Raw genomic sequence first — 25,450 nt, 5'->3', positions numbered from 1 at the left:
AGAGGTTACAGTGAACAAGTCCTGTCTGAGCATTACACTACGGTGAGAGATATTCCCAGACCAGAGGCATTAAAGCCTAAAGTAAAACTGAAAGAGGATGAGATAGTGTGTGTCACTACTTATTCACAACAGAGTGGCAAAATCAAAAATATCATCAAAAAGAATTGGGAAGTACTAGCATTGGATCCTACATTAGAGAAACTATTCCCAAATACTCCACTTTGTGCGTACAGCAAAAGCAGGTCTTTGAAAGATTATTTAATCAAATCTGATTTTACAAGAAAAACACAAGTGAAATAGTCATACAAGGGCACATTGACGTGCAATAACTGTAATTGCTGCAATAATGTATTGAAAGGAGACTCCCTCTGCCATCCACACAACGGCAGAAAAATTTCACTAATGCATACATCGACTTGTGATACAAAATATGTGATATATGGTATAAAATGCCCCTGTGGCATGTACTATGTGGGACTTACCAGTAGGAAAGCCAAAGTGAGATGGGGGGAACATAAGTCGAATATAAGGAACCTTTCCACAAAATCACCTGTTGCACAACATTTTATTGCAGAAAGACACACCATTGCACAAATGAAATTTGTCATTCTTGAATCTGTGAAACTTCCCAGAAGGGGGGGGAACTTGACGAAACTGTTACAACAGGGAGAGATCTTTTGGATCGAGAAATTGGATACTATGTATCCTCGGGGAATGAATATTGATTGGGATTTGAATTGTTTTTTTTATGAGATTTGAGTTTGTAAAACAATGTGAGAATTTATGAGTCAGTACAAGTTTATCCGAATTGGGTGGTATGTAGTTTATATTTTCAACTCATGATGCCATTATTTACACATTCTACATGGTTCTGCCTTTCGTGTAATTTATGAACATTCATTATGTAGGGGTTAGACTCTCCATGTTATGAATTTAATCACAAAGTTGTGTATGGTGATCCCCAAAACATGTTACTAGAGTATCAACTTATTGTACTACGAATTGAGACACAATATGCATTATGTGATGTAAGGTTCAGCCCCTAGTTGACAGCTATATAGAGTATTAACTTAGATACAGCATCTAAGTTCGAGTTACCGGCAATAAACGAAATAGCGGGCTTTATTTAATACATTAAATAGCGTTTAAAGCTATTCATAGATGGCGCCCAGGTTCGAGACGCCATGAACACAATAGAAGGCCAACTGAAGTTTAGTAGTCTCACGGGAATGCAGTAACCTTACCCGAGACGGCAGAGAAGAACAGACGAAGGAGGCGTTTACTCAGTTGCGTGACGATTGAAAAAAGATACCGAGGTAAACTTACTTTACGGGCTTCACATCAATAGTGCAGTTTTCTTGTTACATTAAGAAAGATTAAAGCCTGATACTCTGTTTCATTATTTCCGACAGAGACTCTACTGAAAACACGCTTACCAGCGAGTGATTGAGCGAGCATTAAAACGATTCTGCATATAACGTATGTGGAGTGCTATCCTAAAGACAGGTAGGCAGTTCCGCCTCAAATCATTAATTTCGTAGGCAATAAATAGTTTGAGCCATCCCCTAATTACACGTCCAATATATTTTGCAGGACAGTATCTACATAACTTCCCCGGAAGTCGGGAACCCATTGGTTATCCACTACTGACCCAGACAATTTAATTACTGTCACTGCTTTTAGGTAAGCATGATATTGGTTTCCTTTAACTAGGAACATGATATACTGAATTTCGTGTGGCGACAGGGGGACCCAGCGCTATGATATGGCGCTTGCTCCCCCTGAGCCACACCATGTATTATATTCGTCTGACACTGATATACATATATTTTTCAGTGATTACCTAATCCATCTGAATATAAATATTCAGACTACACTCCAAGTCCAACACGAAGGTTAGTGCCATATAGTACCCTAATGTTACTCAGTATTTCAACTTATATATATGATTCTCTGAATACTCATTGAGTTTTTCTCTATAATTAATTGCAGGAGAAATAGAAAGAACAGTCACCCAATATTTAAAACCTGAAGAAGGGTGTTTAACGCCTGAAACGCGTAGTTAAGAAGAGGGGACCACGGTTATACTAACATTTAACAATTTGTAGCAACTCAAATATTGGGACTCATTTATGAATATTATGACAAATGTGTATTTCTATTGAAAGTGTTATGTACATACAAGTGCATGTTTATTATTTTTTGGAAAGAAATTATTTGTGTTTATAAGATTTGATTGAATCTGTGGAACTAATGGAACTCGTGTATGATGTGGAACAATACACGGATATGATTTACATAAACAGAAAAATTGAAAGTTTATATTGTTTGAATCATTGAAGGAATGAAAATATTTTTTGACATTGAAACAAAGCAGTGCAATTTATTTGCCTGTTGCTGTGCCCCAGTTTATTAACTGTGATTGTGCAGTGAATTTTCCCAATACCCATAATGGTACTATCCAACCACAGCAAGAAAAGGTGAGAGCTGTTATCAATATCCCCACTCCAAAAACTAAGAAAGATCTGAGGGCCTTTTGGGACTAATCGGTTACTACCGCAGGTTTATTCCAAATGTCTCAACCAAAACATCATGATTAACTGACAAATTGAAAAACGCTAAGCCCCAAGCGATCAGATGAGAGGAGGAATACGAGATATGACCTTGAAACAAGCCCTATGCCAGATCCCCATTTTAAAAGTAGCAGATTTTACTAAGGAATTCATTCTCTGTACTGATCCTTCTTTAATGGGGTTATGAGCCGTTTTATTATAAAACCATAATGGTTTGAAACATCCAATTTTATACAACAGTCGAAAGTTGATCCCCAAGGAGAAAAACTACTCAGTCATTAGGTTAAAGGCACTGGCAATCAAGTGGGCAGTGACACCTCTGAAGTACTACCTGTCGGGTCGTAGGTTTCAATTAATAACGGACCCCTCCCCTTTGGTATGGATTAGTCAGAGGATGGAATCTAATCTTTGGGTAATGCAGTGGTTCTTGGACCTTCAACCTAATTGCTTCACAGTGGAAACCCGAAAGGGTCGAGAGCAAGGTAATGTGGACTGCCTCTCCCGGTTACCCTGTGAAGTACCCCGGTCCAACCCACATATGGCAAGGGTATGTGAGAAACCTGAGGGTGTCCTCACACCTATTCCCTTGGATCCTCTTCTCAGGTGGCCATGGAAAGGCCATCACTTTTGGATCCTGACCCTGGGGGTGGAGAAGTGAGGGAGAATCACCTGGGTGGAGGGTCCTTGGGGATTGGGAAGAGGGTATCCACAGGCAACAAATGGTATTCCCCTTTCCCTTATGAGAAGCAACCTAAACCTTCCCCGGTCTTTATGGGATATTGCAAAACATCTCCCCTCATTTCCCCACATTCAACACACTATAGTACTGGGATGAGGAAGAGGCGACTAGGAGTGGTGAACACTAGTAAGTCATTTCACCACTTTAGTACTGAGACGAGGAAGAAGCCTGCAGAGTGTTGTAAAGGTCAGACATGTCCCAAGTGCTCTTCTCATTGCGACCAGGCAATTACAATTTGGAACTCACACTTGCAACCTGTCAAGTGGTGGAGGTGTATAAGAAGGGAGGAGACCAGCAGCAAAGGGACCAGCAGGGAATCCTGTACTTGAGGAGGCAGCAGAGGTGGGTCCTGCAGCCAGGACGCTGGCAGATGACCCCAGGGAACTGTGGAGCCATGGGCCAGGCAGGCCGATAGAAGGCCACAGGTCGGAGGTATGCAGCCAGAGCTGCTGGCACAGAATAAAGAAGCAAAGTGACCGACAGCGTCCATGGAGAGGAAGCAGAGCTGCCAGTGGGGTACAGAGAGAAACTGAAGTGTGAGCGGGGCTCGCAGTCGAAGGACAACATGCAGGCTGAGCCAAAACTGAAAACACAGCAATCCCGGGAGGCGCCAGGGACTGGTGAGTGAACAGGGAAAATCACTCCTAGTGGTGTGGAGGAATCAAAATGGATGCCGAATGAATGAAAACACATACACACAAAAAAACAAACCCAAATCAATAGACTGTTAGAACATTAAGGACAATATAACCTGCAAGCGGCAGAGTAAAATATCACAGATATTGAATATCAAACTAAACAAAAGCTTTTGGGCAAAACTATGACCTGATGACAAATGTGTTGAAATTCAGATATTGCCAAACTGAAAGCAAAGCACGAGCCATATAAAACTCAGAGGCCAATTTGAAAGCAAAGCACGAGCCATATAAAACTCAAAGAAAAGTATGGAAGATTGCAAGAGAGCATAAAAACAAGGTAGTGAAGGAACAAAACTACCAGAAAGTGAACTATATGCAAAAATACAGTGTGGCAAGGCCAAAGACTGGCAAAGGATTTGTGACATATTGTAGCAACGCCAAAAGGCTGACAAGGAGAAACCAAGCGAGTGTGAACCTTCACACAGGTACAGATACAGAAGGACCTGTTTGGGATAGAGACCCTTAGGTTTCCTTTGTGCGCAACCTGTAGTGGGTGGACCGTGTAGTCTAACAACTGGGACTAGACCAGGGAACCCCAATCATGAAAGCCAAAGAAGTGCTGAAGTGAAATAAGAGAAAGCAATCTGATTGAGCTGTTAAAGGAATGCAAAGTTGATCTTGAGCCGTTCTGAACATTCAAAGATTGAGAATAAGTACAAATTGACTGTCTTGAACTTTGGGAAGGGACCGCTGAGGATTTGTGGAACTGTCTTGAACTTGGGAAAGGGAATCCCAAGACTTTTGTGGAACTTTCCGGAACTTGGGGAAGGGGAGCGGAAGAGTAAGCTAGGAGCTGGAAGAAGCTCAGAACTTTATTTCAGGGCAAGTATAGGTTTTGGAAACAGACATACACCTAAGTATAGGGCAAGTTAGGCCTTCATCCATCCTGACATTTGAGTTCATAAAACAATTCTGTTTGAACTTTGTATCTGTTGCCTGTGTCTTGCTTCATGATGCTTCACACCACCTACAGGCAGGATTGCAGAAGGGTCTGATTACCATTGTAGATTCTTTCTATTAATTGAAAATATATACGTCTTCTTGAAGAAAATGCACATAACATAGTTTCTGTTGATCTTAATACTGCTTTTGTCGAGGTCCCTAGAATAATACTTTGGGCCACACTATCATCTAGGAGGTTATTTGGTACTTTATTGGCTCCTATTATGAGTTTGTTCACTAATAAATAGACCTCAGTAAGGTGAGGTTTTTGTGAAGATAAACACCATTGTTTGAACATTGAAAAGTGGTTAAGGCAAGGATATGTGCTTGCGCCTACCTAATTTTCATTGCACATTAACAATATTTCTGATATAATATTTGTCCTCCGTGCAGATACCGCAACATTAAGTGGTATTCGCACAGGCATCCTGCTTTTTTCTGATCATTCCATATTAATTTCTTAAACACCAACAGGTTTTATGAAATAACTCGATCTGTTCAAATCGTGTTAAACCAAGGGTTTTGAAATTAATAAACAAAAGTCAAAAGTCATGATCTGCTCAGGGAAGAGAAAAGCACATAAGAATGTTAATGGTCAAATCTAGGGTATGACCTTAAAAGAGGTTGATCCATAGGATTATCTCAGCCTCTGCATCATCACAAATGGGATATATAAAGAAGCAATGCCTCTCTTGTAAAAACCAGCCAGGTGATTGTGATGCATGCTCATTCACTTGGAAACTGTGCCATATGTCCAATATTAAATATATGTATATTTATTTTTTTGAAAGAGCAATTAGGGCTCACCAAGTCAGCCCCAAATTTAGCATTTTTATTGGATTATGATGGGCAAATATAAAGGAATTGGCCTTTATGGTGTGGTGGAGTAAACGAGTTGGACAAAGGGGTGGCATGTTTCAACTAAGTTTTATTTAAGAAGTAAAGAAAAGCACCTATCTCCCCCTACCTCTAAAGGGTTATCTCTACCTAAACAAATATCAACTCAGGTGCTCATCGTCAGTGTGTATGTCCAAATAAAAAGTGTCCATCCTCTGTCCAAAAACCTACTCTAACACTAGCACTAATCTACAAAAGGGTTCAGCATACAAATGAAAATAGTACCAGGAGAATGGCTCACTTCTTCTGGTGAAATGGGCCAGTCTATATCTCTTTTCCAACAATCCTTTGCACTAGTTTCTCATTCAACAAAGAGAGTATGGTCAGGAGAATGACTCCCTTTCTCCTGACCCACCTTGCACAGCCTAGAGGGCTGTTTTAGGATAGTCTTTTGCAGTAGTTGTTAAAAGTCTCTTCACTTCTTTGCAAGGGCTCCTGAAAGCTTTCTTTACATTTCCAGCAATTCTTCCCTGTCCCATAATGTTATAAAGATTACTTCCAGACAGCTCAAGTGGTCCGCTATCCTATTTACTGTTCCTTGAATTACCACTGTGATGAGGGAGATTCCTTCTGACGCACCCTTGACTCTTAGATCTTTGGATATCCCTACTGGGACAAGGGATATTACTCCCGAGGCTCCCTTGACTCTTGGTTCTCTGGGTATCACTGCTGTGACGAGGAAGCTTACTCCCGAGGCTCTATTAACTCTTGGTTCTATGTCTATCACTACTGTGACAAGAGAGATTACTCCAGAGGCTCTCGTGGTTCTTGATTCTCTGGCTATTACTATTTTGACGAGGGAGACTACACCCGAGGCTCTCTGGACTCTGGGTTCTCTGGCTAGCTCTACTGTGACAAGGGAGATTACTCCAGAAGTTCTCTTGACTCTTGATTCACTGGGTGTCACAACTGTGATGAGGGAGATTACGCCTGAGGTTCTCTTGACTCTTGATTCTCTAGGTGTCACTACTGTGACAAGGGAGATTACTCCAGAGGTTCTCGTGACTCTTGAGATGCAGCAAGCCCCTACTGGGTTTTCTGCTACTGTCGTTACCTATTACATGGCAGGACTTTGTTGCTGGTTCTTCTTGGAGTGATGGGCTGACTCGGGGTGCTCCAGCGCTTTCTGCTTCCTTCACTCCGCTCCCCGCTTTGTCCTTTGCGGCTCTTTGAAGCCACCCTCATCGAGAATTCCAATCACTCCCATGAAATCTGAAAACTCCTAATATTACAAGTGATCAAGGTATGTGAGTGCACACTCATTGAGGTTTCTAGGCACTGCACTGAAATTTATAAAATCCCCCAAGTAGCACAGTTTTGCTCCCACATTTTGAGCTGAGCTGTTACCAAAAGAGCTCCGGAATGTATACTAATGACTAATAGCCTTGTATATGATGGTACCAAGTAATTTAAGCACCATGCCTAGGGTTTGAGTACAATTGGAACAATTTCACAAATGAACATCATGCTCCCAAATGTTGCATGCTCGAGCTGCATTCATTACTTCTGAATTAAAAGGTGACAGAAAAGCACCAGCCAGAAACATTCAGATTTGCTTGCCAACTGCACAGACCCTCAGAAAACGGACACGGGTGGCATCATCTACCCCACAAGAGATCCCACCTATAAGAGCAGAGTTTTAAGATAAGAAGGACAGAACTACAAACTTGCACTCACAAAATGTCAAGGAACACATGACAAAATCAATGTTTGATATGAAGGAAGAGATTCGACAAATAGGAGAAAGGGTGGATATGAATGAGAAGAAGATTGAATCTCTTCCAAATAAACAAGAAGATGCATTAACAAGATTGTAAAATCTCGTCCGCATTCCCACAGACTTGGAAAGAAAGATTGATGTCTTGGATTACTGCTCTAGGAGGGAGAACATATGGGTCAGAAATCTTAAAAAGGACATACAAGATAAAGATATTTTCTCTGAAGTTCTGAACTCAACCACCTCTGACACTATACCATTGGAGAGAGATCACAGAGAAGTTTGGCTAAAGAAAAAATAATACAAGACCCAGAGATGTTGTAGTCTAACGTTCTTTTTTCAGAATAAAGAAAAAATCCTTTGGGAGGCTTAACAAAAAGCACCTCAGTGTTTTGCCGGACCAGAAAACCAACTTTAACACAACCAGGCTGAATTCATGTTAGCCAAGAGACAAGGCTTCAAGAAAATAACAAAACAGCTAACTAAGAGGACCTGTGCCTAAAAAGGGGGAGGGCTGCTGCCCCTCTCCTGGGCCTCCTGGCCTCGCCTGGGGATGCCCAGCGGCATTGCCCATTCCCGCCGACCATATGCTTCGCCGCCTCCCGGCCAGAGGCGGGTGGATGTAGGGGGTATAAGACAATCGACCGTCGGCAGAACTGGAACGGGCTAAGTGCACCCGCCTCTTTGAGCTAGGGGGAGGTGCGAGGAAGCGCAGAGGCCAACGCTGTATGTCAAATGAAGCCCTGCTAGAAACGAAGGAAGGCACAGCAGCCTTCTCCGGGATGCCCTGACAGCTCCACACATGTGACACTGATTAAGACTACTGGCCATGGACATGCCAGGCATGGCCTAACAAGAGCTTTATGCTGATAGTATCCCTCCAAGCTGGGGTGAGCATGTGAATACACTGCTACAGCCGTGTGCTGCATGGTCCAACCAACCCCTGCCTTAAATAACTCCTTCTGCCTGCTATGTTTGCTTGCATGAGTGGTAATCCCTGCCACTGGCCATTCCTACAACAGCACAGTGCAACAATCTACGCCATTAGCCCTGGCCAGCAAGATAAGATGTGACAGATGCTGCACACGAGACAGACATAATTTACATGTGTGCACCTGAGAGGAAAAAGACCTCTGGCCCACAACAATAGAGCTATCTAATGCGCACAGGATAGCTCCAGTGAGCCACTTGCACAACCACACAGGCTGAAGTACTCCCACACAGTAAGATGAGTGCCTGCATCCTGTACTGCTGTGCTTTGATAAGGGTCTACCTCACTGCAGAGGGTGCTATCACCAGCTTACCTGCCTCCAGACTGGCGAGTGCAACAGCTGGCTGGGTTGATCCAACGGGTGGCATGCTGGGGCACCCATAGACCTTAACACATAACACAGCTACCGTGGAGATAGCCCAGATCAGACTCTGAAGCCTAGACCTCAAAAGTAGGTGGCAACTGTGCCCCCGCAACTCTTAGCACCCAAAGCTCCGCAAGGCGCAAGGAAAACATGGATGCGCCGGCCCAGTGAAGGCCATCCTGGTCGAGATTAAAACCACAGGACAACCCACTCAGGAGACACATGGCACGGTACAGGAGGCTCTCCTGCTACTCCTGAACCATAAAGGACCATATTGAAACCCTCGCTCCAGCCTTGGCCAATTTCTGTAATCACTATTTCGCCACTGGAACTTTCCGCTCTCCCCTTAAGCACTACCTTGTGCACCCCCTCCGCAAGAACCCATCTGCCGATCCTACCTGCCCGGCAAACTATTGCCCAATCTCCATCACCCCTATCCTAGGCAAACTCTTGGAAAAGCTGGCCATCTCCCACCTTACTCTCCATACTGAATCTGTCGGTTGTCTCCATGACCACCAGTCTGGCTTCAGAGCTGCCAGATGCATGGAAACTGCTCTTCTGAACACATGTGAAGATCTGCTCTCTAACCTTGATTCCAGAATTCCTTCTGTCCTCCTTGACCTTTCCTCTGCTTTCAACATGGTCAACCACGCCATCCTGAGCAATAGACTCCATGAGAACCTGGGCTTCACGATCAGGCTCTGGAGTGGCTGACCTCCTTCCTCTTGGACTGCCCTTCACAGGTCCAACTTGGTCCCTCTCTCTCTGCCACCTCTCTACCTGTGGTGTTCCCCAGGGCTCTATCCCCTCACCCTGATTTTTCAACCTCTACTTGGCCCCTTTGGCCGACCTGATCTCTACCTTCTCCTCTAACTTTCAGTGTTATGCTGATGACACTCAGCTTTCCTTCAGGCTCCCCTCAGCCTCCTCTCCTCTCTCGCTCATTCCTGACTGTCTATCCGCGATTCAGGATTGGTGTGCCTTCAACGATCTTTGCCTTAATGCCAGTAAGATGGAGATCCTTCTCATTGGGACCGCTGCCCTGCTGTCCCTCTCTCACTCTGGCTGCCCGCTGTGGGCTTTCTTTATGACCATTCTACTGAGTGACTGGGTCATTCATCTTGTTGTTGGTTTACTGTTGGCGGGTTTTTTACCCAAAGCACCTGAAATTCATATGATAGATTGCATTTTTTGCATACTTGAAATCTGAAGTTTACGAATGATAGTAGTGGGCCCTAGTTAAACCCCTTTTTACGGGAAAAAACCTTGGTGTCATCTTCGACTCCACTCTCGCTTTCTCTCCTCACATCTCGGACGTCGTCAAGAAGTCTCACTACCAGCTGCACCCCCTCAAAGGGACTCTTCCCCTTCTCACTATCCCCTCATCAGCTCACTATCTCCAGAGGCCTGGTTCTCTCTAGGCTGGATTACTGCAGCAGCCTCTTTCTCAATCTGCCTTCCTATACTCTCTGCCCTCTGCAACTAATCCAGAACAGGACTGCAAGACTTATCCTTAGCCTCAAGCCCAGGGACTGTATCTCTCCAGCCCTGAAATCTCTCTACTGGCGCCCGGTGGCTGCAAGGATCAATTTTAAAGACCCTTTGCATTGTCCACAAGGCTTTTTGGGGCCAAGGCCCGCACTACATCCAACACTTTCTTTAAAAATAACTTTCTTCTCGAGCCCTTCGCTCAGCCATCTCCAACTCTTAAAGGGTTAGATGCTTCTCCAGGCAGAGAGTGGGGGTAAATATCTCTCCTCTGCAGGTGCCTCCTTCTGGAATGGCCTCCCTGCCCCTCTCAAACTTGAGTCGGACCACCTGAAGTTTCGGAAGCAGTTCAAAACATTCCTCTTCTCCTCTGTTTTATCTCTCCCTCCCCTACTGACCTACCTGTCTGCTGTACCGACTGTTTGCTTGGCTACTCTCAGAGTCTCACTGGGTACCAGGCTCTTTCTTGATCATTCACACTTGCACTTGAATAGGAAAAACCTGAGCCGACTCTCAGTCCTGGACGACCCGCAAACGGAAGAAGCACCAACAACAGCATGGCCGCCGGTCATACGAATGTATGCCCGTGCGTACTGCGCCAACCAGGGACAACTACCGCGAGCGGTACCCAGCCAGTCGGCCATATGTTCCCTCAGAAGCACGAACCCTGCCAAGAACAGACAAAGAGGCACATGACCGAGTTGGAGAAAGCTGCATGGACCGACTCGACTAAAGACACTGGGGGGTCATTCCGAGGTTGGAGGTAAGGGAAAAATGATGCCGCTAAAGGATTACCGGCATCGCTTACCGCTCTGGGCTATTCCGACCTAAGACCACGCTATTAGCGGCATGGGCGCAGGCACACAGCCCATCATACCGGCAATACCGGCATGCTGCTAATGGGAGGAAATCACAAGTCAGGTGGCCAAGCAAATACCGGCATCATGAAGGTGCTAATAGGGGATACTGGCATGCCGGTAATACTGGCATCTCAAACCAACCGTAAAATGCTATGTGCAGTGTTCCCAACTGCCACAGATGCACACAATCAGCACAGGTGGAGGCAATGGAGTCTGGGCCAGTACAAAATGAGCACACCCACACACCAAACCCCTTCCCACACCAAGATGATTCCACTACTAGTAGCAATACTGGGCCTGGAGGACATGCTTGCATTGCTACACCAGCAACAACAACAACTACAACAACAACAGGCAGCACAGAGGAGACACAGGAGGAGAAGGAGGGTGAGACAGGCCCAGCATGCCCCACCAGTGCAGCCAGTCATACCACACAGGCAGCCCCCAATCCCTCACATCAGAGCCAGTCCATTCAACCTAACCCCCTCGACTGCACCCATGTTGAATTGGTGGTCTCACATGTCATGGAGGTAGTGTACCGCAACCGTAAACTATACCACTCCATCAACGTGCAAATGGTATGTGACTCAACCAAGATCATCACACATTGTTGTGCCCGATTTCCCAGATCAACCCATGATTCAATAGTCCTGTGGAACTCCACGATACCACTCTACATGGAGCGACATGCCGGACGAAGTGTCTGGCTACTTGGTGAGTTGCATGGCAAGCACATGGCAGTGTGATTGGGGGGGGTGCATACTTCACCTGGGTGTGATGGGGGGACGATGCATACTTCACCTGGGTGAGATTGGGGGAGGAGGAGAGATGCATACTTCACCAGGGTGGTATTAGTTGAGCGACTGGACTATGCCCATACTGCAATACACTGTGCCCCAAAGCATCCCAGACAGAACTTGACACCTGAAACCAATATGCAAGACATAAGCTGCACAACAATGACAACATGCCAGTTCGTCAATCATACCATATCCATCAACACGTACACTGCACATCATCAGACCGTACCCTCTGCAACACAATGCAGCAACATGCTGTCAGTATGCCCAATGCAAATTACCGCTGAACAGCATCACACCTTACATCCGTACACGTGTGCGCATTAAGGAATCACACGAAGGCAATACACAGATTGTCACTGACACACCACCACAGAAGTGCAGCATGCCAGCATGAGAACATCAAGCGTGGAATGGCAGATCATTAAGAGTCTGGTAGCAATGGTGACAGGATCAATGCATACGATTAACTACACATCACATAGATCATAGATCATAGCAACAACTGCCGTAGGCAACCACAGTGCATGAACACTAGCAAGGAATAGGACACCCTGCATCAACTAGACAATGCAACCCACACATGTGGACCATGTGACCTCACACATTGGGGTTACTTTGAACATCTCCATTCATGCAGGGATATGTGGATGTGAGCAACAAATAACTGCAGGCTTGAGAGTGATAGGTACAGGTTCCATTTCATTAAATCACTTAAATATACCCAATGTTGAAGAGGTGGCTCCTTACCCCTGTCCAGAACCTGCAGAACAGGCACGAAGAGGACTACAATCGTGCACATACCCGTACTCATGTGGTGATCGAGCAGACCTTTGGCCTGTTGAATGCACGATTTTGCTGCCTCAGCAGGTCAGGTGGGGCACTCCTGTATGGGCATGAGAAGGTGGCCAAGATCATCATGGCATGTGTCATGCTGCTGTAAGTGACTTCAATTCAGCACTCCAACTAAGTCAATGCTTAGTAGGGGATGCCCAATGGAAGCCCTTATTTATATATTTTTATGTCAAAAGTTCTTTAACTCTGGATGATGAACCCTTATATAACGCCCCTCTCTTTGGATCTCCCCGACCTCACTGAGCCAAGAAGTAGGTTTGTTTTGCAAATTAAAAGGTTTATTTGAATAATTAAACAATATATATATCACACTTTTATGAACAAAATAATATTTGAATAGCACACTAATGAATATGGACGGTAATCAACAATGGATAATATTACAAAAGTAACAATCTCTTTAATCACATATGGAGTATGGATATGAAGGATACTGTAGCAGAGAATACTTTATGTGATTCGAGGAAATGCAATAATGGGAAAGAATGCAACACAGAAATAGACTTGATATGATTTCAATCAAAAGGTAATATGGTCACCTTTCCCCTGTGACTGCTCACTCCCCCCCTATGCAATATGAATATGTGAAAATGAGGGCACACAGGTTTCAGGAATACAATCAAGAATGCAGTTCAATTCCAGTTCCCCCCAGCAAGCTTAGAGAAAACAGGTATGAATTTAAAACACAGGTCAAAACGCTGTTGAATGTGATTGCAATGGATGGGAAAATCTGCTAAATTGATTTTAATTCACTAAAAGAGATTCAGGATGAGTGATAGTTATTTGAGATTGGTTCAGGTCAACACTAGCAATGATTCATGAATGATTATCAAATTGAAAATGAATTTCAGCAATTGAGAACAAGGAGCAGCTATTTTGACAGAAAATGAAATTGAGCCAAATTGCAATTCGCAGCAATTTTGCCGCGTGCGTAAATCGCGATTATGGAAAAACTATAATTATTTGGGTTTGTTGGAAAGCTTAGGATCTTAGCTTTAAAATGACAGTCAAATTTCTAGGACGTGCGGTTCAAAAGTTACAGAGGTTTTTGTGAAGATAGAGTTTGCAGCAATAAAGTCAAGATTTCAGCAATGACAGATGCGTCTTAGAGATTTACCAACAACAGGATAGACACAAGATTCTATAATGCAGTTCTGGACAGGTTGAAATGGATGGAAGAGGATTAATTTAAACTAAGAGATTGGTTATGGACAGTTCTAGACTAGATACTCACTCCTAGGCTTTGGAATGGAATGGGCCTCGTGAAAGATCTGGTCAAGGGGTTTGGCTTCACTCTCGCCACCGGACAGGTCTCAGGCCCTCTGGGTTCTGCATTCAGCACTGCATGGCGGTCTGCGGCCTCTTGAAATGGATCTGACGGGTCTTGGATTACAGCACTGCTTTCTGGGTCCGTATCTGGGTTCTAGCACAGGGTTCTTAGCTAGAATAGAACAGCTCAGCCCGGCTGTTGAATGGTTTGGTTAGGCCCAGGGGAAGCTTAGGGGTTAAAATCAGGTTGCAAAAGATTCTGAAGGCCTGCTGAGAAGGATTCAGCTTGTGAATTAGGCCTTTGCTTCACGGTTCTAGAGCTTGGTTCTAGAGTCTGGATTCTAAGTTATGGTCTCTGGATCTAGATCTGGAGTCTCTATCTGGATATTGTCTAGATCTGGTCCGGCAGAGTGCTTCTCAGGAATCGGTGAGTAGTGGAAAAAATAGTGTTTCTTATCTGTCCTAAACAGTCTCTTTTTATGTATTTTCAAAGTGGGTGTGGAGGCTGATTCTACATGCCCAACCCCCTATGGATTTGATAGGTCAGAGAATTTTCTGGGTTCTGACTGGAGAAAGGATCAGCGTGTCATGAGGTGTCATCATGATGCTGTGTTTATGGCTTAGCTGACATCCCTTCCCTCTACTTTTACATAGAAAATCAAATTTTCATAACAAACATATTTCCAAGGTGCACAACTTGTTCATAATACATATACACATCGCAGATTGATTAAGGTACATTCTTGTCCAACTGTGATCTTCCTAAGAGCTTTAGTTCAGAAATGACAACTTATTTGTGTTTTTGGTGGGTTTCCCAATATTGGTTCTGCACCAAATCTGATAAATGCATGCAGCTCTTCTCTGGGCATATTACTGTAAGTTCTTATGATCATAGCAACAACACTGCAGCTACAATATTCGTAAATTACGGGGTTTGGTCTCAGAACATCACACAGCGTCCAGCTTAGTCTTGAACTGTGAATGAATTTGTCATTTTAAGAATCCCAAAGTTTCATATTTTTGTCAGCTTGTTACAATAGTTTAGAAACATTTTCCTTAAACATATATTTGGTGCAATGTTAAATCCACATCCCAGTCTGGTCCGCCCCCAGAGCTGGCTGACTCAGAGGGTCACATGTCCTCCTTCCTGGCAGAGCAGTTGTTGACCAGTCATACCTAAATTAGCATTTTCTATTCATTTGAAAGACTCTATTGTCTCTTTCCTCCTGCCAGCATAGGAATCTCCTCCCTTTTGATTAACATGTCCATGCAACATCCTCTCCTGTTGGTGGGAAGGCCCAAGTGTGAAGGGTTTTCATAGGCAGAAGGCCTCTTGAAGTTTTAACTGTATCAAGTTACTTTCTGATCAATTGTACACACTTCCTTGTGAAAAAATATAACATGTATAAACTTAAAATAAGCAACATATCTTAAATCAAGTATTTTTCCAAATTAAATCAATGTGTGGGACTCTATATGGCATTTTGATGGAATTCTCTTCTTTGGCATAGTTTGGTGTTCCCTGTTCAACTTTTACAAAAAATGTTTTAAAACGCTGGCTTCTGGTAGTGGTGAGTACCCGTATTGCACCCATTTTTGACAGGTGTCTTTTCATCAGTATCTTTAAAATAGGATTTTGCTTAATAGCATATGATTCTTGCTGACATTGTATTGATGTGGATTCTTGCAGCAGAGTAATGTGGAACACCCAACAAAGAGGTTGGATCTTTTAGGTGATTTTGTGAGCCATGATTTTAGCAATTCTTGACAATAGAGAAAAGATTTTTTGGAAGCTAGCTCTGTTTCTTTTGCAATCTTGCAATCAGCATTGCTATTTCCAAGTGGTTTCAGGCTGCTTTGTGGGTAGCTCAATGGTGGTTTTTGGCATTGATCTCCTGTGCTCACTAATATAGGCAAAAGTGGATGGCCGCCTATTTTTCAGGTTTTCACTGCGCATTTTCTGATGATTTTGAGTGAGCAGCATGCTTTCCAGTGACCATTCTGATGTTTCCGCTGCCAGCAATGCACGGTGATATTGCAGGGCTTGGATGAGTGGGTTAATACATCCCACACTGCACAACATGTGCATCCGATGGAACGTGCCTCTGCACCCTGACATTGAACTGCAACTGCCAGGTGTGGCTGAGGAGGAGCAAGAAGATGGAGTTGCACGTCAGGCAGGTGGCGATGCACAAGAGGGACTTGCTGTGCGCCAGAATATGATAGACCAATATTTCTAATACACATGGATGTGGCGGGTGCCATGGAGGTGGGACTCAGGGCACTGGGTGTGGGGGGGGGGACATGGACACTGTGCACTGTTCACCAATAAAGCACACATACAACATAACCAATGTCCAGTCATGTGATTTTCCTTGACACAACAGGTGTATTAACCATAAAGTGTACAGAAGTGCATAAACCCTCCACCCCACATACCCTCTCTCCCCTCCCCCTCCCCCACAACTCCCCCAAACACCCTCTTCCCCCACCGCCTCCCCCACAACTCCCCCACACATGGTGTGCACTTCAGTGCAGCATTAGTCCGCAAGAGTTCCCATTATCAGGCTGCCCCTACTTCCCATGTCCTCTACCAGCATCAGGTGGCTGCATGTCTGACCACCGCAAGGTCCGTGCGGACCTGTGCAGGGGGCTGGTCTGCCTGGAGATCGCAGAGGAGGAGGTGCCTGGTTGCTCCAGTCCTTGTGTGGGACGCTGGCTCTCCATGGCATCCGCGATGCGGCTGAGGACCTGCCTCACAGCAGCCAACTCATCACAGATGCGTGTGGTACTCGCTTCTATTGTGACTTTAATGTCCGTAGCATATTCACAGCACTCCTCCCTCGCCAGGGCACCTTCGCTCACATGCTGGCCGACCAGTGCAGTGAGCTCCTCCTGGCGCTGTTGGATGAGGCTGATTCCCTGGTCTCTGTCCCTGACACCGGTGGATGTTGACGCAGTATGCAGCATGGGTCCCCCATCTGGTGTGCTCTCCATGGGGCTCCATCTCCCTGGTAATGACTCACCTCCAGAAAGCTCATGGCTGCTGGCATTGGATGTGCGGTGTGAGGTGGGGTGACAGCTGCAGGCTGGGTGTGCCATGTCTTACGGGTGTTTGGCAGTGCCCCTCTTCATCCGACAGGGGTGCTGTGGCAGCTGCTTCTCCAACAGAACTGTTGGCAGCGGACAGTGAGCCATCAGCCACTGGCTCCTGTGTAGTGGTAGCGGCTTGTGTGGGTGCTATCGCGGTGTCAGTGCCCCTTTCATGCCTCTGTGCCGTTGCATCCTGAGCTGCTTTGGGCTTCTGTGGCAGTCCAGGTTTGCCTGTGCCCCTTGATGTGGTAGGTCTGTTGCCTCCTTCCGTGCCCCTGGCCTTCTTCATGGGTTTTGTGGCCTTCACCACGGATTCCTGGTCCTCGCTGTTAGATTGTGAGCCTGTGGGGGACCAAGGGAGGGACAGCATCAGTGATGGTTCTATGTGCATCATGCATATATTGGTATTGTTGCAGTTCTCTACATTTGAGGCTATTTGGACTTGGAGTTGTGACATACAGGTTGCTTGCCATATGGGTGTGTCATGCAGGCATACGTCTGGGTGACACAAGTATGAGGTGCAGCATGCATGTGGATGTGATGGTGCTGTGGACAGCCTATAGGCAGGGTTGTGTACATGTGTGCGTGATGGCCCATGCATTGGCTCATTTCACTGTCACATTTGGGGGGACATCATCATGCTTTGCATTACAGTGGTTTGTGTGGACACTCACCTTCATCAGCCGATGACGGTGCTCCACGCCCCATTTCCCCCACTCTCTCAATTGTCTCCATGCCAATTGTGCTGGCACATGTCTTCTCCCAGTGAGTCATCTTGATCGGTGAGCCTCCTCATCCACCTGTTCCCATGCCCTGGCTCCGATTGGCTGCAAGAATGCTCCTGACATGTAGGCACAGGTCATCCCAGTGCTTGTGCACGTCCTTTACGGTGTGGGGGGTGGTACCGACCGCACTGACTTTGCGTGCCAGCACCTCCCAGATCTCCTTTTTTCTCACCTGGCAGCTCGCCGCATATGTGGCACAAACATGACCTCTGCATTTTCGGCAAGGGTGTCCGCAAGCATGTTTAGCTCCTCCACCGAGAAATGGACATTGTGCTGGCATGCAGCACCTTTCTTCAGGGCCTTGGGCATGGTGATGGAGGGTTAGGTGAAGTTGGGGCTGCTGTTGTGCTGATGCAGGTCCTGGGTGCTGAGGATGGCAATGGATTGTGTTTTTGAAGATGGCCGCCGTGCTCTTTCCCATTCCTGTGCGATGATGCTACTTCCGGTTCTGCTTATTTACAGTCACTGCTAATAGCTGTCACCGCTGTTAGCGGTGGCCGCTAATGCCATATCCATTGATGCCGGTAGTGCTGTCTGCGCTTTCCATGATGCCGTTAAGGTCAATTTTTTGGACTTTAGCGGCATGCCGGTAATGTCATTACCGGCATGGCGCAAAGCTCGTGCCTGCGAGTTCATAATAGTCCTCCATTAGCGGGCTCTGACCTACACGGACACGGTATTTACTCCATGCCGGTAAGGGCAGTTTCTTACCTCCAAACTCGGAATGACCCCCAAGGTATCTGTGTTAGAGTTGTGTAGTGACAGGTTCGGTTCTGGTTTTTCATACATTGGTTGGTCACGCGACGTGTTCAGGCCATAAATGAAAAAGTCGAAGTAAATGGATCCCTTTGAGTTGGACGTTTAAGTTCGGCGAATAGAAGAAGTATTCCCATGAATGTTAGCTGAGGCTATCTAGTGTGGAAGGTGAATTGACTGGTTAAGTCTCCCCGGCGAGAGGTGTATCATCCATTAAGCGACACAGCGGGTGCAGTTCAATCACGTAGAGTTAAGAGGTTGAAAACGAATACTCCACTCATGTGAGGTGGGAAGACAGCTTTTTTTCTTTCCTCTCATCTGAACAGTATTTGGTGACGTCACCCATAGGCTATTGCATAGGACCCTGCATTGTGGATTGGTGGAGGATTAGCAAAATGTTATTCCTTGGATTGGTAGACAGGTAAATGAGTGGTAATGTGCAGACAGTGCCTGCGCGCGATTGAGGTGCTGCACCGGACAATGGTAGTTCGGGAAAAGGCGGGGCGGTACAAGAGTACGCTGCGCAAGGTGCAGAGCCACAGAGGCTCGCAAAAGAGAAAAGAAAGAAGAACACTGTACATTGCACTGTATAACCTGTGAATTTTCCTTCATGACGTGACAGCGGAGTGTTGAAATCCTCAACTAGAGGTCAAGTAAAATAAGGTCTGGTATCATCCCTCACGGGGAGGCAGCTGGGAAGGGGAGGAGAATGTATGGTGGTTCGGGATAGTATTAACCCCTATTCAGCATATGTGTCTCACTCTGCCCCTTTATAAGGATAAAATTATGAAGTATAGTGTGCAATGGTCCAAAAGTAATGAAGGGAAAGTAATTCGACCATGGCCGCCTAACAGCAGTTATTTCCCCAGACATGCTGCAAGCACTACTGATGCACATACAAAACACATACAAGGGGAAGAGGTTAGCTAACCGAATGGAAATATATGAGTTATGGGGTATGTTCTAGGTGGACCGACCATGAATGAGGAGCATGCGGGGGGGTAAGGGAGGAGGGCGCGGATTCATGTGCGCCACCTCCCACACCACCTAGCATCACTTCTGATGATATAGAGGAGGCGATAGAGGAGGCGTAGGAGCAGGGCTTGTTCCTGTTACGGGACGTAGATGAGGTAAGGGAGCCTCGAGAACTAAAAGCTGCAGAGGGATATTCCAACCCCACATACAAACCACCCCCATACGCTCCAAAGGTACACACCCTGGGCATCCTATAGGGCAAAAAGGGGAGGAGGCCACTAGCAGGGGCCGCGACAAAGAAGGTCTGCAGCACGCAAAAACAGAATTCACAGGGATAAGCCCAGATGAATGGTGGCGGCACAGGTGCTGCTAAAATTACAGGGGGTCACAACAGGGGAAGCAGAAGGTGCTGCAAGGACAATAGAGGGGTTAGAGCTGGGACAGGGGTGTAGGGAGAAAGTGACACACATGGTAAGTACAGACCAGCAGCGGGAGGATGCAGAGGGAAAGGTGGAAAGGGAAAGGAGAGAATGGAAGGAAACGATAATAAAGGGGCTGAAGCTCAAGGAGCGGGAATAGCAGGAACGGTCAACTCAGACGGACAGGGAACAGGAAGAGGAAGTCAGTAGAGAGGCGGAGAGAATAAAGCAGATTGCAGAGATGGAGGAGGTGGAAAAGAAGATGGAGAAGCAGAAAAGGGAAGATGCAGAAAGAGAGATGTCACTGTGGAGGAAAAAGATATTATTACAACAGACACATAAGTATGAAGAAGGAAAGTTGACGTTGGTGAAAATAACTAGGGAATGCAATGAGGGGAACGAGGAAGAGTGGGCACTCAAGAGGGTTCGAGAGGCAATACAGGAAGAGTTGGACAGGAAGAGGCACGCTGAGGAGCAACGAGGGGAGCGACCGGACGGACAGACGTCGCATGGTGCCACAGTGGGTGGCATGGGCGCGTCCAATGTGCCTTTGGTAAGTGACACGCACACAGAAATAAGGGAAGGGGAAGATGCATGTGGGTTAACGAACATCGATCTTGAGACGGTAACTGTGAGTTACACACATGCTCGCAAACTGAAGTTCTCTGGCGGGTTTTGTAGCCAGGAGGAAAATGACAGTGGAGATGATGACCCAATTGCTGAAGGAAGGGGAGGGTCTAGCAAACTCTACATAACACGAACGGGTACGGGGATGGCATGGGAGTGTAAACCACAAGATGAAAGTGACAGGAGAAGGAGCGTAGACAGCACCGAGATGATTGGGTTGCGGTACATGCACTAGATGATGAAGGGAAGGCATGGAGGGCCAAAATAGCACTGGGAGAAGGGTGCTGGCTAACACAAGTGACAGATGAGGAGCTGTTTATGCAACTAAAAGGGAAGAGTGAAATGATGCTAGGTATGAGCAAGTACATTGGGATACGTGTAACATACAAAGAGGTGGCGCAGAAGATGGCATTGGCCATAGAGGCTCCACCTACATTTTGTGAAGGGGACCTAGCAAAGGTGCCTGAGGCGCTATGGACTTTCAGCCCATACGATGTTGGGTGCATGAAAAGCATAGGAGGAGTGCAAATAAAACTGAAGCCAGGAGCAACTCTGCCCAGGGCTCGGCAGTACCCATTTACTAAGGAAGCAGATGAAGGCATTTATGAGACAATCAGTGCCCTTATAGACAGAGGTATTCTGGTGCCATCAGAGTCTTCTTGTAACACTGTGGTGTACCCCTTTCACAAGGCAAATGGTGGGTCATTGCGTTTCATACAAGATTTGAGGCCCCTTAACAGTATTGTAGAAGCAGAATTCCCACCGTTTATACGGTCATAGACCTCAAAAATACGTTTTTCTCAATACCCTTGCACCTAGACTCACAGGACTTAACGGGTTTCATGTACTGCAACCAGAAGTGGAAGCCCACAAGGTTGCTGCAAGGATACTGCGAATCACCCTCCATTTTCAATAGAATAATACAGATGGACTTGGCTAATGTCCAGACGAAAGGTACAGTGCTGCAGTATGTAGATGACATTCTCATCTGCAGTGTCACTGAGGAGGAGTGCAGGGAAGACTCGATACACATGCCCACTGTGCTGTCAGAAAAGGGATATAATGTGGGCAAAGCCAAACTACAATACTGCCAGAAGGAGGTACTGTACCTTGGTCAGGTGCTCTCGCAGAACGTTAAGCACATAGCACCTAGCAGGACACAATCAATAGTCTCCACACCCCAACCAAAGACAGTAAGGGAACTGCAGCAATTTTCTAGGACTATGCAACTACTGCAGAGCATGGGTGTTTGATTACAGCACTTATATTTGTCATTTTCTCGTGGCACTAAAGGAGGCGCAGAGGAACAACAAACGGTTGTGTTGGACTAGGCAAATGATGGAAGCATTCAGTGAGCTCAAACAAGCGATTTCTACAGCTCCCGTATTAGGGACACCAGATTACAAAAATGATTTTTTCCTGTTCTCCCACTCTGATGGTCGGGTCATGAAATCAGTTCTGACACAAAAAACAAGCATGGGTCACATGGGTCACAAACCAACAGCGTACTACAGTGGCCAATTGGCCACAGTGATGCTAGGGCTTTTTCAACATTTGGCTGCTGCAGCATTTGCAGTAGAAAAAGTATCACCAATAACCATGGGATGCTCGACAACCCTTTATGTGGAGCACGCCCTATTTGTAATACTGCATAAGCCAAAAAATACACTGACCACCCAGAGAGCGACAGGATATGAGATTATATTGTCATGACCTGGGTTGAAAATAGTACGATATAAAAATGTAAACCCAGTGCAGTATCTGGGAGAGCAACACAAAAGGTGGAGGAAGGAGCACTTGAGGGGGGAGAGGTACTGTACATTGATGGATCATCAACAATCGACCAAGGGGGTGGTATACGCAGAACAGGCGCAGCAGTGGTAAGATTGAGAGAAGACTGGTCAAGTGAGGTAGTGGGAAGCGTTCGGCTCCCTCACATTACTCGGCACAAGGACCAGAATTAGTGGCTCTCCTACTGGCACTCAGGGAATGTGACGGGAAGAGGGTCACCATCTATTCAGAAAGTGCTTATGTCACAGCAACAGTACACTCAGGGCCGGCGAGGTGGTTTAGACGGGGGTTTCGGAAGGCGGACGGAACCCTGTACAACATGCGCTCCTCTTAGGAGAACTGATAGAGGCAGTCGTTTACCCAGCAAAATTGGCATTGGTGAAGTGTCAGGCACACACAAACGGGGAGGACCCAATATCAAAGGGGAACGAGGCAGCAGATTTCCATGCAAAACATGCATCATATTTTGAAGAGATGTTGGACATACCAGAAAAACAAAAAGAGAAGGGAAGAGGGAGGCAGATGTTAATGAAGGAAGGATTTAATAATTTACCGGAAAGTCAAATTATGGAACTGCAAGCAGCAGCACCAATGGGTGAAAAGGAACTCTGGGTTAAAAGAGGGTGCTCGATGTCCCCGACTGACACCTTGTGGTGCCAGAATAACACTGGAAAAGTGGTAATGCCATGTGCACTACTGGAAATAGCGCACACAGGGAATGAGGTTATTGCAGCACGTATTGGGGAATCATGGTTCTGTCCAGATTTAAACACACATGTGTCCAATTTTATCAGTAATTGCCTGACATGCCAACAGTTCACTGCTGGACATACATTAAGGGCAATAGCAGGAGTAGTTCCCCATCCCTAGGGCCCCTTCTTGCACCTCCATGTTGATTACCTGGATATGATCCATGTATGCCAAGGTAATCGGTACATGATAGTGTTAGTATGCCCGATCTCTAGGTGGATTGAGGCGGGTCCATGCTCCCATGCTGACGCCTTCAGAGCAGCTACATTTTTTGTCCTAGAAGAATTCTCGAGGTTGGGGGTCTGTGTGGTCTTGCGGTCTGACAATGATCCCCATTTTGCAAATGAATTATATCAGCACATCACAGCCTTGTTGGGAATAAAACAACATAAGCTTGCGTGTGCATATCATCCGCAAGCTAATGGCGTGTGCAAACACCTCGACAGATTGCTGAAGGAAAGCATCATCATAATCCAGCAGAGCACCAAGAGGAACTGATTGCACTGCTTGCCCCTAGCCCTGTTTGAGCTGAGGAATAAACCCGGCTCAGACCACCACCTCACACTCCACGAGGTGGTGACAGGGCACTGCGTGTGTCTACCCCTAGACCCTCCTTCCAGGGCAGTAAGGGATTGCGAAGGGACTGCAGAGGTTTTTGGCACAGAGATGTATGAATATGTGAATTCACTTGTTTCTAGCACTTCTTTTATCTCTCGACAGATTCAATGGATCCAAGGGAAAGCGGAAGACGGTCAAGACAAAGACGACAGCAGTCAAGACACAACAAAGGAACAACCTTTGTTGTCGGCTTGGGGGGACTGGTTCCTTTTGAAGAACTTCACTAAGCGCTGGAATGCACCACGCTTCACGGGGCCTTCCACAGTAGAAGCCGTAGCAGAGAAAGCGTTCAAGCTCAAGGGCAGGTCAGCCTGGTACCATTTGCAGGATATAAAATCCTACAGGGCACCAACCCAGCCCGCTCTTAGAGAAGCCGACAGTGCCAATACCACAGAATCAAACAATAGCCTGGACAAATGTGATGCCCCGACCCTGAGCCCTGTAGATTCTGTAAATGTTCTGCCCGCAGATAATGCAGAGCGTAGAGGACATCCAATGGTCAGACGCTTGCAAGCCCCTGATGTCCCCAGTGCTGTTCTAGTACAAATAGAAGAGTGATGTTCTCCCCTGTGCAAGGAATATACACATCAAGAACTGTACAGAGTTTCTTCACGGGCATTAAGGATCTGTAATAGAGACTGTCCAATGCTAAGTAGAAATAACCATACAGCACGCACAATCTCATTAGGAATACACTGTGTTAACACGTTGATTGAAGTGCTTCTGTTTTTCTCTCTCTCTCTGTCCCGCTCTTCCTTCGTACATGCAGGTTGTTGTGATTGTAATTGTTGATGTATGACTAGTGTAAGATAGGATTATAGGATAGTAGATGTTGCCCCCTGTTGACTACCCTGTAGCATTGCCCCATCAGTATATTCATGCTATAAAGAGTGCCGCCTACGACAGACCACGGCCACCCTGAGTATACTATTATGCATTTATTGAGTACAAAGCCCAAACATACCCAAAACTTCATCATATTATAGCAACCCTCAGACACCGGTCAGTAAGCAAGATATGGAAGGAAATGTTCGCATAGGCACTAAATGATTACTTAGTTCGCAGAGCTTAAGATACTTACAAGTACTAACACAATAACGCTTTTTACTGCGATTTTCAGGAGGGCAACTTTATCAGCTCATCTACTACAGCGTCAATAAGGGAACAGGAAAAAATGTTTTTTCCAATAAAGAGAGAATTAAAACCTGTGTGGTTATTGCTGTTCATTAGCATTTTAGCTGTGATGTTCTGGAACACCTACACTGCTTTGCATGTTTCCGCTGTATCAAATACTACCACTCCCCCAACCCTAGCGGCAAGGACAACTGTGTCAGGTGGTTCCAATGAAGAAGTATGTAAGGTACGAAGAGGTAAGCGTACTGTGGGAACTGATGTAAGCGGGGTTGACATATATCTCACTGACACCGCACATGTAGCTAACAA

At 45.9% G+C, this 25,450-nt stretch overlaps 1 long non-coding RNA gene across 1 annotated transcript in view; it reads left to right on the top strand.

Moving 5' to 3' along the window:
• Positions 1-25,193, top strand: part of LOC138528832 (uncharacterized) — a 197,364-nt gene extending 172,171 nt beyond the window's left edge. The window contains exon 3 of the long non-coding RNA XR_011284257.1: positions 24,110-25,193. This is a non-coding gene — a long non-coding RNA (uncharacterized lncRNA). The remainder of the gene's footprint in view (positions 1-24,109) is intronic.
• Positions 25,194-25,450: the final 257 nt, after the last annotated feature.

The sequence above is a fragment of the Ambystoma mexicanum genome, chromosome 7q (genome assembly GCF_040938575.1).
Source record: "Ambystoma mexicanum isolate Mex_15411 chromosome 7q, UKY_AmexF1_1, whole genome shotgun sequence".
Classification (NCBI taxonomy): domain Eukaryota; kingdom Metazoa; phylum Chordata; class Amphibia; order Caudata; family Ambystomatidae; genus Ambystoma; species Ambystoma mexicanum.
Note: the sequence above shows the minus strand (reverse complement) of the source record. Positions and strands in the feature narration are given on the sequence as shown.